Raw genomic sequence first — 13165 nt, forward strand, 5'->3', positions numbered from 1 at the left:
TCGACTGTTTCGACGATATCTACAACTTTCGTGTTCGGCTCGGAAGCCAATTCTTTGAGGAAGGTTGTCAGATTTGCAAATTACTTGAAGTTTCGCGGTGAAAAACGGTGCTGAATGTAGGGTTTTCGGACAATAAAAAATTCATATCTCACAATCCGCTCGTCGGATTCGCTTGAAAATTTAACTGGATCTCCGTGCTATCATTACCAAGATTTCATATGTTCGGACCGAAGACCAATTATGCACTGGAAATTCCCAGCATTTTGAAGAACACCGTAATCTTTCGGTAAAAAATGTGTTTTCGGGTATGTCGCGCCAAGTTTGAAAATTCATAACTTCTTCGATTTTTATCGTATGAAGTCCATTCTGGCGGCATTCACTCGGAAAATTCGTTATCTCCGATTCTTCGTCACACGTGCTAAGTCAGATTTCGAGCCGAAGTTTGAGTTTTATCACGTTCTTTGAACGGTACTCGCAAAATTCTGCACAGTCGCACCAGATGAACCGATTTTTCTCGTCATTCAAACGCGGATAATTTCCTCACCGTTTGTCGGATTGAGACGATTCTCGCGGCTACGAGTCACAAATTTGGTCATCTTCACAGTGATGTTCGTTTTATTTCCGAATTTCGCACCGAGTCACGTTTCCCCGAAAATGAGCAAAAAAGAGATACGTCGGGGGAATTTTTGACATTTCACCATTTCAACTATATATATTTTTTTTCCCTCTTTTTCTCTCATAATTCCACTTTCACAAAAAATCTCATAAACAAAATTCAATTCTCTCCAACCTCTCTCTACAATCAAAATCCCAAATTCTTTGGATTTTATGAAGAACACTATGAAGATACTCAAGAACACCTAACACTAAAATTGTCAAAACTCGATATCCTCCACTTCTCTCTTCTCTGATCAACTTCCGGCCACAGCTCCTCCATGACTTTCGACAACTGCTGATCTCTTTTTTTTCTCCCTCGAGAGCCTAGCGGTGATCTTCCAATCCGAGTTCTTGCTTCATTTCGTGGTTCTCGTCGATTCGGTAAATTCTCTTGGATCCTTAATACGATTGTTGATTATGGAGAAATTGTTGCTTGATTTGTTAATTGTTGACGATAATAAATATCATGCGTTGTTGTTGCATTGCGGATGATGATATTACGTTGTGAATGTTTTGATAGTTTAATGGATGAAGGAAGTTGCTGTAGGAAATTATGCATTCCACGTGCTTGTAGAAATGTTTGTGTGAATTGTGATGATGAGCTTTACTGTGAATTGAGATTAAAGTGTTGAAAATCAAATTTGATATTGTTGTTGAAGTGTTAGAATTTGATATCGTAAGTGCGGTGCGGTTTGTGTTTGTGAGTGTTATTTGTCATGAGTTTAATTGCCTAATTGGTCTAATCGTTGATTGCATGAGTTGTTGCTATTCTCCTTTGATTTCAATGCCGTCTTGAATTCATTTTCAGAATAATATACATGTTGTCCCACACTGAATTTGCATCGTAGATATTATGATTGTGTTTGCATAGTCTGAAATTAATTAATGGCTAACGTTGTTATATGAAGATGTTTGAATTGGAAATTGCTGTGAGAGTTTCCTTTGATTTCTTGTTGATAACATATGGTTGTATCTTGTTGCTTACCAAAAACTCACAAGAAGTAGAATGTTGATCATACTTAATGTGCTTCATAAAAATGCTTAAGAAATAAGTGGATTAATATTGGTATTACTACTTGTTGTCTTGCTAAAAATCATGTTTCAATGCTGTTATTTCACTTGCCAATTGTGTGTTCTTTTGTTTCAATCACCATGAATTAATGTCTTGTGCTTATGTGTGTTTTTTATGACTTGTTGGAACTGTTGTAGAGGTCTTAATGTGCAGCATTTTTGTGACTTGATTGTGTTACATTTTTACTACTTTTAACTCATAAAAAAAAACATAGAAACTAAAGATATTTTTGCCTAGAGTTTGGTGTACTTGTTTAGTTTTGATCCAAGGTGATAATAGAGTTTGGTTATAGGTTAATTGTTGCTCTTACTTGCTGAAAATTTGCTGCTATATGCTAGTTTGTTCTCTTCTTTCTCAATTTCAAGAAACACACGCGGTACGCCGGTTTTATTTCAAAATGTCATAACTCTTGAATCGTGTTGAATTTTTGCAAGTGTGAATAATGTTTCTTGAGTGGAATAATGTTTTCAGAACTGATGGTGCATTTTATTTTCGGTTTCGGACGACTTTTTTTATCGTTTTCGCTACTGCCCCGTCTTGAAAATCGTGCCTCCAGGCCGATTTAATAAATTCTGACTGCATATTTGAGTTCCTTGACATATTTTTAGCTTACTATAAAATTTTGGTTTAATTCTGACGAGTTTAGTTTTCATCGTTTTTGTCCGGTTTCGCCGTTTCGGTGTATCGTTGTGCATGTAAATACTTGTGTTGGCTTCCGTAGTTTTAGTGTACATATCTGATTTGCTTTTGAATACTATCCCATGTTTCTTTTTGTTTGCTTTTGTTATGTTTTCACTTTCTATTCCGTTATCTATTTCCGGTTTAGCTTATACTTCAATAACGCAAATCCGATTGCGGTGTCTTGTTATCTCTAACGTGTGTGCTAGTATGCAAGGCAACATGGAGGCTCTGGTCGATGCCCGCTCTCGTGTTCCGTTTTATTTGCGGGACACGACATTTATCCTCTCTCTGATTCGCGTTTCTACACGCATCCTTTATCATTATACTTGCTTGTCCGGATTTCTGTTTCCCTTGCAGGTGTATGGTATTTGTTGTGTCCGATGCACACGTTGGCGCGTGATTTACTTTCATCGCGCCGACTCTTGATTGCTTATGCGGATTTTAATCGGAGTGCTGACATGTTTGCTGTTGCTTTTGCTAGCTTGCTCGCGGGATCCTAGTTTACTCGTTCTCTTTGCTTTAGTTTACGGATCATCATCCGTTTGGTATTGATTCTGTTTCATTTTACTTTTCTCGCACTTTATCGCTTTCTCGCATCATCCTTTAACATGAGAAGTAGGACCTAGACATGCATCTGGCCAAGTCCTCGAAAGAGGCTCTGTTTTTGTTGGTGTGTTTATATTTGTGCTTTGCGGCAGGGAGTCACGGTGTAATAAGTTCTATATGGCACTCCGTTAAGTCCTCATGGAAGGCACGCGGAAAGGGTTAGCAATCAACCCCCGCCTAGTCTCATCGAGTCCGTTCAGTATGCGCACGCTAAGCGTTGCTCGCTTCTGAACCTGCACAAGATCTTGTTATCGAGTATGTCAGGAAAAGGGTTCATGTAGCCGGACCCCCGCCTTTCCTATAGCTCGCGTCGCTCGACGTTGATGCTCGGTGTACGCATGCACCGTTTTCCTTTACGATCCGTGACGGCTTGGTTGCTGAGAGGGGACCGCCCTCTTGTCTATGGCCCGATCACTTTCGCGAGGTCTAATGCTTGGTTGACTTGAGTTGAGCTGCTCCCCTTGGCTATGGCGGGGCCGCTTTTCTACCACTCGGTCATTACCGTTGGTTTTGTTTGCTTTACGAGCGGATGCTCGTTTGTGTGATATTCTTGTGTGCTTCCCCCTTTCCTCGTAGGTTGCTAGCTTAGCTTAGACTTGTACCCTTTGTATGATAACATTAGGTAGCAAGCTTTCCCCCTTTAGCTTAGGTTTTCCTCATGCATTCTTTAAAACACAAACCACACTCTTTGATTTTCTTTTCTTAAGAGCTTGTTATTTCCGCTCCATTCCCAAGCATAAGTCTCCAAAGGTCGAGCAGCGGAGTGTGAATGTAACTCGTTCACCTAAAAAACACAAAACAAACAGAAATTAGTTAGCCGAGCTACGGTACCTCTGATTCTGCAAAACGGATACGTAGGCAGCGGGGTAGGGCCCGTGCGAGCACAATCCTTTCTTTTCCCTACATTCTGCATTCATTTTAGTCCAGATTAGCATAGATTTGATACACACCCATAGGTTTAGACACAGGCGTGGATACCATCGAGTACGATGGGCGCGAGGGGTGCTAATACCTTCCCCTCGCGTAACCGACTCCCTTACCCTCTTCTCTGGTCGTGAGACCGTTGTTTTGTTTTGTGGTTTACTGGTGTCGCACGCTCGCGAAAAATGAACAGAGTCGCCACCAATATATTTATCCCATAAGGGAAAGGAATACCAGGAAACCTAACAAAGGAAGGAACAAGGTCTTGCGACCAGAGAATCAAGGTACGGGAGTCGGTTACGCAAGGGGAAGGTATTAGCACCCCTCACGCCCATCGTACTCGATGGTATCCACCTATGTTTGTTTCTATCTAAAGGGTGTGTACTATGTCTATGTCTAAATGCGAATGAATGCAAAAGAAATACGGGGAAAAGAAGGAAATATTTACAAATGTGCTCGTTCAAGCCCCGCGACTTGATGCCTACGTATCCTTTTCAGGAATCAGAGCGTCGTAGTTCGGCTCTTTAGTTTCTGTTTGTTTTTTGTGTTTTTTAGTTGGGCGGCGTTAACGTTCGCGCTCTTGCACAAGGGGACAGCCTAGGATGCAATGGAGCGGAAATAACAGTGCCCTTAAGAAAGCGAGAGAAGAGAGAGAGAGAGAGAGTTTGGGTGTTTCGAGGAAATCCCTTAAGCAAGGGAAACTCGAGTTACTCTTTGGTTTGTGTTTTTTAGAGGTTGGGAACTTACGCCTGAATGGAACCCTTAAGCAAGGGAGCTCCAAGCACTCGAACATCCCTTAAGCAAGGGAAGTTACAAGCTTCCATTCCCTTTTTATTAGTCAAAGTATTTATTAGTCATTTTTTATGAGTTTTCTTGGTATTTTTTTATGGGAAATTTATTCAAGTATTTTTAGATGGATTGAAGTTGAAAAAGAAAAAGAATGCAAAAGGGAACTAGTCCTAATGTCTACATCTATGTTGTACAAAAGGAAATTAGCCTAAAATTGTCAAGGGGTAAATTCTAAAAGATACAAACGTAAGATCGACTGAAAGAAATAAAAGTCTAATTAAACGTCAAGAATTAAACTCTACAAAGGATAATCAAAATCCGATTCTATACAGGTTAATTGAACTCACATACAAAAATCGATATTAAATTCTAATCCTAAGTCAATTAGCAATTTATCTACAAAAGGAATTAAAACTAAGAGAATCCCCATACATGAGCAAAATGATTTATTAAAACTATTAAAACGATAGGAAAAGGGATCACAAAATATTCACAAAAATCAAAACACCCTAAAATATCTATAAATATTTTTCATATATTTTTTTATGTGAAGGGAATTGAATTAAGAGTGAAAAGAAAACAAAATTAAATCAAACTATTTCTAACAGGCGGGGGGTGTCAATTGAAAATAGTGGTAGTATTAGCAAAACAGGCGGAGGCCCAGGTATTGGCCCAAACAGAATTTCTGTGTGTTCAGTTTTACTTCTAAAAAAGGTGACCACGGGCCAAAGGGGGGGTACGCATAGCATTATGGCCCATAAGTTTTTGTTGTGATTCAAACCAGGGAGAGGTGTGATTGGGCTCGGTGGAGGTGGCAAATCAGAGGCCCATGTTGTTCTTGGTCCAGTTTTATTAATTTTCAGATTTATTTGAATTAAAAAACAATTAAGTAAAAAAAGAAAAAAGGAGGAGGAATCAAATTGAGATTAGGGTTGTGTTAGGGGCGCCGATTCACCTCTTCTTTCGTTCTCGCTCTCTTCTTCGCGAATACAACAACGACGACCTCTCCGGCGAGCGCCATGAACGCCGCCGTGAGTCCTTATTACCCCTTCCCTCAAATTCGTTCTCTCTGTTTCTATCTCTCCCAAACCTAAACCTCACTCGCAATCGAACGGCTAATGGGGATTCAGAGCGAAATACACAATCCAAAGGTTCCAACTGATTCCGTATAACATCAAGAACACAAAAAGGAGGCGAAGATTTTGAAGCGAATAAACAGAGGTACTTACCGGTCGGAGTTCGTCCGACGCGACTTCAACGTGATGAGTCTTCTGATTCTTCTTTCTTCTTCTTCCTTGATTTTCTGAAACTCTGTGAGGCTCGTTGTTGGTGATAGCGTGCTTGAAGTGAAATTGAGAGAATGTGAGCTCGTTGTGATGTTGTTCTTGTGAGGCAGAGATGTCGATAGAATTTACGAGATGATGTAGTATGAGAACTGAGAGTGTTGTTGAGGGCGATGATGACTGTGGAGTGAGGTCTAGCTCAACTACTTAGAGCTTCAGAGGTTGAAGCTCTAAGAGTCATGGTGGAGAGCGTGTAGTAGAGGTTGGGAGAGATGAAGAATGGAGCGTGAAGGTGAAGAATGAGTGGCATGAGTTGATATTTTCTGCTTAGCACATCTTCATTCAAGATTCTCAAGCGGAATTATGAAGAAGATGGTGGCTGTTCTTCTAGGTCTGTTGTAGGTGAGTGAAGCTGGTTTTATATGGGCAATGATTGGATACTGATAATGAATTCTTGGGTGTGGAGCCTGAATCATAACTTGTAATGAGCTTTTTTCGATTTCTCGAGTGTGGGACTTGGAAGGTGTGTTGATAATTGTTGTAGATAGCTGAATGAACTGTTTTAATTGTTTTCTGATTTTCTTGTTAATCTCTGTTAGTATCTCTTATGACAGTTAGGTTGTTAGTTAGCTTCTCCTCTGTTAATGTGTTAGCAACTATTATTTGGTTTAGGGACTGTTAACTGAAAGTGAGTGAAATTTTTCTGTTTATCGGTTTGTCATGAAATTCAGTAGTTAGGTTAATCTTGCTAGTAACTATATGTTAGCTTTGGGGTATGGTACTGAATTTGATGTCTTGAATGGGGTATGGGATTGGATGCTGTTTGATTTTCTGTAACAATTTGGTTTTGTTGAATGGTGTATGTATGAATGTAGATATATGGGGCTGTTAGGGACATGTTAATTGGTTAAGAGGTTTAGGATTCTATAGCAGGGCTACTGTCAATAGGTTAGAAAAAGGTTAATAGCATGTTAGTTATAGGGAAGAAAGAACTGCTGTTTGTAAGTTAACATGGATATTGGTTAAAACAGGATAGTTAGTAATGAAGTGAACTTGAGCTAGTGGAACAAGATGCAACAGCCAGAAGTTAAAAGGAGGCCACTATTCTGTTTTGTCTTGCACTATATTGATCATGAATTTGCGGATAAATCTGAACATGAGTTTATGAATGTGTGTATGGCCGGTTTAGCGTAGGCATAGCTTGATTTTTGTTTGATAAGTGCATGAGGTACCAAGTTGAACTGAACTTGTTTATTTTTCTTTGTGTTTTGATGGTGATGCACGGCTGCAATGTGTGCGAAGATATACGTATGCATGACTTAAACTTGAAGGTGGTATGATGACTGATTGGTCTGTAAGGTAACCATTCCTTCTGCTGCAGGACCTTTTTTATGGTTTTAACCTTTGAATGTGTTATGGAATGTAAGTGCATGGATTGTAGGGAAGTAAACTAACTTGGTCTCTTTTTCATGTAGGTTTTCAAGTGTTTGGATGGATGTTATAGCTGCGGAATGGTTAGAAACAAATGCCGAAATGATGAAGTCAAGTTATGTGAAAAATATTAGACTGTTATTGGTTGTATGTTAATGCTATAGTTTCTTTTTCTTCTTGCTGAATTATCTTTGGTTTTGGATGATGATGTTTTGAAGTTTATGGCATGATGCAGGTTATGGCAATGTGTGTTTAATGAAATAATGTTGGCTGGTGCAGCAAGTGCGGGTTATCGGCATGTCGCGACGGGTCTTTTTTCATTTTGGTTATGATGCAATGAGGCCTGCGAGAGTACAAGGTAAAGGTATTTGAATGTGGTGTTTACAGGACTGGGGTGAGGCTTGATGGTTAGAGGTATGTAACTGTCTCGGACTGAAACAAATGCACTGGCTGTTAGCTTTAATTTAGAAGCATATGCTTTGGATTTTGATGGACTATTTTATCGATAAGTCAACTTGGTTTTATCTTGTGACAGGTTTGGCAGCTGGTTCTAGCAGGGAGACCACTTGAAGAAAGATGAAGAAAATTGGAGTTTTGGATGAAATTAGGGGGAGTCACATTGGTGTTGACTTTGGTCCTTCATGTAGTCCTTTTTTGTTTTATTCCTTTGTAATTGACTTTTGTGAAGAATTAGAATGGTGTAATGATGTAATTTGTGTTTGGATTTTGAATGGATGTTAGATAGGAGCTGCTGCTAATGTGTGTCTTTTGTTTAGTATTGGGATGGTGTTTTGGACTATGGGAATTAATTCAAGTGTAATGAATTGTAATGTATGAAGTGGCTTTTGAGTGTGGGCGTTGACCCCCTTGTTTTTTGTAATGTCGACCTTGAACTATGCCATTTGAACGTGATGCCTTATACATCTTTGACTTGGTATTTCGAGCAATAAGACACTCTACTTCCCATTTTAGGTTTATATTCCTTTGAATGTATTGCATAAGTTCCCACACGAGGCTTGAACGCATGACATATGATAGATAAATTCCAGGTGTGACAACCCAAGTAACGATGCATACTACACTTTGCTCGATGATGAATGAAATGAAGCTTTTAATCTAGTATATGAGTCAAGCATAGTAAAATCCCTCACATTCCATGATTCTCAACAAATTCCATCCAGTGCCCCCTTGAAGATACTCAATAGAACACCTTGTGTTACAATTAACGATGAACCATCTTGTGTGAAGTTCAAACTCATGTTGAATGAACGAACCCCCTTTTCCAAGATCTTTGATTCCAATGCTAAATTTATTGATTAATGATGAACATATGAATGTTAGATGACCTAATGAGGTATGCAGATGAAATGCGAAGCTAAAGCCAGTTAGAAGTTAGGGGTAGGACAAATTTGGGGTATGACAGCTGCCCCTATTTAATCATCTTAAACCTGAAGGTGAGATTGGCGTTAGCCTTTCGAACATTCGAGGTAGAAGAAGATTAAATATCAAAGTACCAGAAATTTGTCCTAAAGAGAGGATGGTGCGAATGTTATCCTTATTTTTGTTTTGATATCTGCTGGGGAAAGAGTTTTTCTTTTTGTTTTTTTTTTTTTTTTGGTGGAAGAATTTACGGTGGGTAATGGTTGAATGGTGATAGCTTGTAACATAGTAACGGTGCCAATACAGGTTCTCAATGGAAATGGTTGTATGAGACAATGACTGAAAGGAATAGACCTCGTGGCGATCTACGACTCAACATCGAGAAGATCTCGTGGCGATCGACTACACTTTAAGAGAAATAAGATCTCGTGGCGATCTGCGACTCAACATCGAAGGAAGATCTCGTGCGATCTTCCACACTTTAGGAGGAATAAGATCTCGTGGCGATCTATGACTCAACATCGAAGGAAGATCTCGTGCGATCTCCCACACTTTAGGAGGAATAAGATCTCGTGGCGATCTATGACTCAACATCGAAGGAAGATCTCGTGCGATCTCCCACACTTTAGGAGGAATAAGATCTCGTGGCGATCTATGACTCAACATCGAAGGAAGATCTCGTGCGATCTCCCACACTTTAGGAGGAATAAGATCTCGTGGCGATCTATGACTCAACATCGAAGGAGGATCTCGTGCGATGTCCCACACTTTAGGAGGAATAAGATCTCGTGGCGATCTATGACTCAACATCGAAGGAAGATCTCGTGCGATATCCCACACTTTAGGAGGAATAAGATCTCGTGGCGATCTATGACTCAACATCGACCCGACATCAGGGGACAAAAGAGGAATTGGTTTTGACATGGTTTGCCAGGCTGAAAATTGGTTTTTAAAAGGGGTTGCCAGGTTAGAGCTGGGCTTTGAAAGGGTTTGCCAGGTCGGAAACTGGGCTTAAAACGTTTTCCCATACGGGGGAAGGGACCACGGAGACTAGTGACGACTAGACTCGATCAAAAAGACATAATCACGAAGATGTTGATGCTTGCGAGGCATAAGAATTACAATAATCCCTCAGGCCAAAGGCGGGGTGTAACTCTTCCAGAGTGGCAATCGTTCGAATTACCACACACCAAGTAGGGTTATTCAAACGATTGAAAAATGAGATGGGTTGAATGCCCACCCTCCTTCGCACTCTAATATGCGCGTAGTACACGGGAAATAACCACGACAAGACTAGGGACGACTAAACTCGACAAGATCACGGAGATTTTGATGCTTGCGAAGCATAAGAATTACAATAATCCCACAGGCCAAAGGCGGGGTGTAACTCTTCAAGAGTGGCAATCGTTCGAATTACCACACACCAAGTATGGTTACTCAAACGATTGAAAAATGAGATGGGTTGAATGTCCACCCTCATTCGCACTCTAATTTGCACGCAGCACACGGGCAATAACCTCGGAGACAACTATTCTGACGAAGAAAGACATTGTGTCTGATTCACATTGTGGAGAGAATATGAGACTTCTTTTTGGGGATCGAAGAAACCAAGTATTGGCACCGTGGCTTAAGGAGATTTGAAATGTAGTAGCAGATATCAATGGGAGTTTGTAAGGACAACATCTCTGTGGGGATGTAATATTGTCTTGATTGAGGGATGATTTGTATTATCTGGCTTATGCTTTGTATGCATGTTTGAATTTTTCTATGGCGTAATGCTCCCTTTTGATGGATATGCTACGCTTTTGTGGATGTAATGTTATATGCAATGAATACTATATGCAGAGTGCCAAATAAAGGCATTAATGCGGTAAACACCAGGGAGAGTCCCCTTAGTGTTAAGGACCATGTGGAGATGCCAATAGGTGTTGGGCTTTGATTTGTAAGATGCACCTTATTTGACTTGAAGAATAATTTCTAACTTCTCACCATGTGCCACTGCTTGGAGGATTTTCAGTTTGAGGAGATTCCCTCGATTCACCATGTTGGGGATGAGAAATCCATGTAACGAGCCTTGGTTAGGGAAGTAGGACAACTCCTAGAAGAAATAAACTCCTACTCTCGGGAGAAATAAAGTCCATGCTTGGGGAGAGACCAAGGTTCAAGGAGAAATAAACTCCTATGATTAGGGAGAGGACAATAAAACTCCGAAGATCTTGCCCCAAGTTTCATGATCCATGAAGGAAATTGCCCCAAAGGATCCTTGGAGAGATTTGTCGAATCTCGACGTAACTGCCCCAGATTGGTTGAACTTAAGAGAGATTCCTCGACTTGATTGCCCCAGATTGATCAAGGCTCGAAGAGACTTGTCGACATGATTGCCCCAGATATGCTGAATTTGAGAGAGATTCCTCGACTTGATTGCCCCTGATTAGTTGAATTTGAGAGAGATTCCTCGACTTGATTGCCCCTGATTAGGTATATCTTACTAGAATCCTCAACCTTTCTTTGTTTTGAAGTCAAACAAACGTGGAAACAATTTTACCACGCTCAACGGAGTCTTCAAACTCTTCACCACAGAGTAATCAGAGAAAGCATTAGCTGTCCATGCCCAACGGAGTTCTTAGAGAATCTTCCCCTTGATGGTCACCATTTGAGATGATTAGCTTTTCCTCCTCGGAGTTCTCAAGTCTCTTGTACTTTGATATGATCAAGTTGCTCATTGATTCTCATCCTTGAAAATTTCCTTGATGTTAAGCACATATTTTGCATGAAAAAGAATGTTAATTCTAAGAATGATAATTCTAATGCAAAGCCTATGTTAGTCTTGAAGTTGTAAAACTTTTTGCGAAATGAGGTTGCGACCTCTTGTGACCAAATCACTAGTTGACACAACCTCGATTTTTTGCATATGGAAGATAAAGCAAGTGTACGATACCAACATGGATATGTGTTTCACTTCATTGGGAGTCAGTTAAACGTTATCTCATCAGAGTGCGCTTTCAAAATAAACCCTACTTCAATTAGGACTTTTAAGGGTTGTAACTTGGCCAGGTTCACGGTTTCGGAAATAACGGATTTTTAGGCTCAAAATTATTTGTGCCCACCCCCTTCGTGATGTTCTCCATTCCTATGTTCAGTTAACTCGACACGAGTGTTCATCCCTCACAAGGAATTTGAAATGGTTGAGGAATCAATGAGGACATGGCGGTCGCTCACCTTTTATTCTTCTAGTTCATTGTCACACGACTTTGTTCTTGCTTAGCAATTTCATCGTCTTTTTTTGCTTCTTTTGTCATTTTTCTTTTCATCCTTTTCTTCTTATTTATTATTTTTTTTTTTGCCATTTTTTTTGCTCTTTTTTTTTTTTTGAACAAGTCATGTGACCTCGCATAGTCTTTGATTCGTTGGAGGTGATTGCGACCGCCTCACCCCTTTGATTTGATGAAGGATTACCATTGTGGTATCGCCATCTCTTGATCTCTTGATGGAATAAGGATAGTCATTACGGTCTTGACATTCCTCAACCTTTTGGAGGATAACCATTGTTGTACCCTTAGATGTATACCCTTTTGGTGAGTTTTGAACACTCGATCAAGTTAAATGAACACTACCCTTCCCCAAGGTTAAAATAAGGGTTTTTTATGTTTAGAAAAGAAACTCCCACTTCAAGGCTCAAAGGGGTTGACGAGGGTCTATCTCCCTTATATCTCCGGTGTTTGGGGATTTGAAATAATGCCTGTACATCCTCAGTAGGGTTTTATTCAAAAGCACATAATTAGAAATTTTGCGTTTTTATCTTTCATCATTCTCCCTCCGCTCTTTGCCCAAGCAAGGGATTAGTAAAGTTGGTATCGTAATGCCCAAAACATTTATGAGTGAAAACGAATGGATTTCCTCAAGACAAACATAAACAATGTATTATTATTTTCATTCAGAAATTAACAAGTTTTTACATGCTAGCAATGCTTAAACAAACAATGAAATGTTACAAGTGAGAATGCAATAAAGAAACTAAATGAATGCCCTTGTTGAGGAGACTTGACTCCGTCTGGACTTATTGATCTTGAATACTTTTTGCAGTTCCTTCCAAACACTTCAGATTTCCTCAAAAGAGAATTCCGACAAAGTCACCCATGAGTCGTAAACTTTTGCCTCGCTTTAGGGATTCGAGCAATGCGAGTGATGCAATGCTCAAGATAAGAGTACGTCTTGCTTATCCCTCGTGCGGGAGCCCCAAGCATAGATGTTGTAGAAGTATTCACTATCAAAAGTGGAGGAACCTTGCATGGTCATCAAACTGAGAACTTGTGGTGAAGAAGACCTTGAGAATGAGGAGCATTGT

At 40.0% G+C, this 13165-nt stretch overlaps 1 long non-coding RNA gene across 2 annotated transcripts; it reads left to right on the plus strand.

Annotated features, from left to right (window-relative positions):
* Nucleotides 1–754: 754 nt before the first annotated feature.
* LOC131636184 (uncharacterized) lies at nt 755–8320 on the plus strand. 2 transcript variants are annotated; one of them, XR_009293974.1, is made up of 5 exons: nt 755–1038; nt 2892–7368; nt 7485–7555; nt 7676–7854; nt 7976–8320. It is a non-coding gene; the product is annotated as an uncharacterized LOC131636184 (long non-coding RNA). The 2 variants fall into 2 exon arrangements; XR_009293975.1 differs by lacking the exon at nt 755–1038 and having other exon boundaries at nt 4298–7368; nt 7485–7587.
* The last annotated feature ends 4845 nt before the right edge of the window (nt 8321–13165 follow it).

The sequence above is a fragment of the Vicia villosa genome, unplaced genomic scaffold (genome assembly GCF_029867415.1).
Source record: "Vicia villosa cultivar HV-30 ecotype Madison, WI unplaced genomic scaffold, Vvil1.0 ctg.001659F_1_1, whole genome shotgun sequence".
NCBI lineage: Eukaryota > Viridiplantae > Streptophyta > Magnoliopsida > Fabales > Fabaceae > Vicia > Vicia villosa.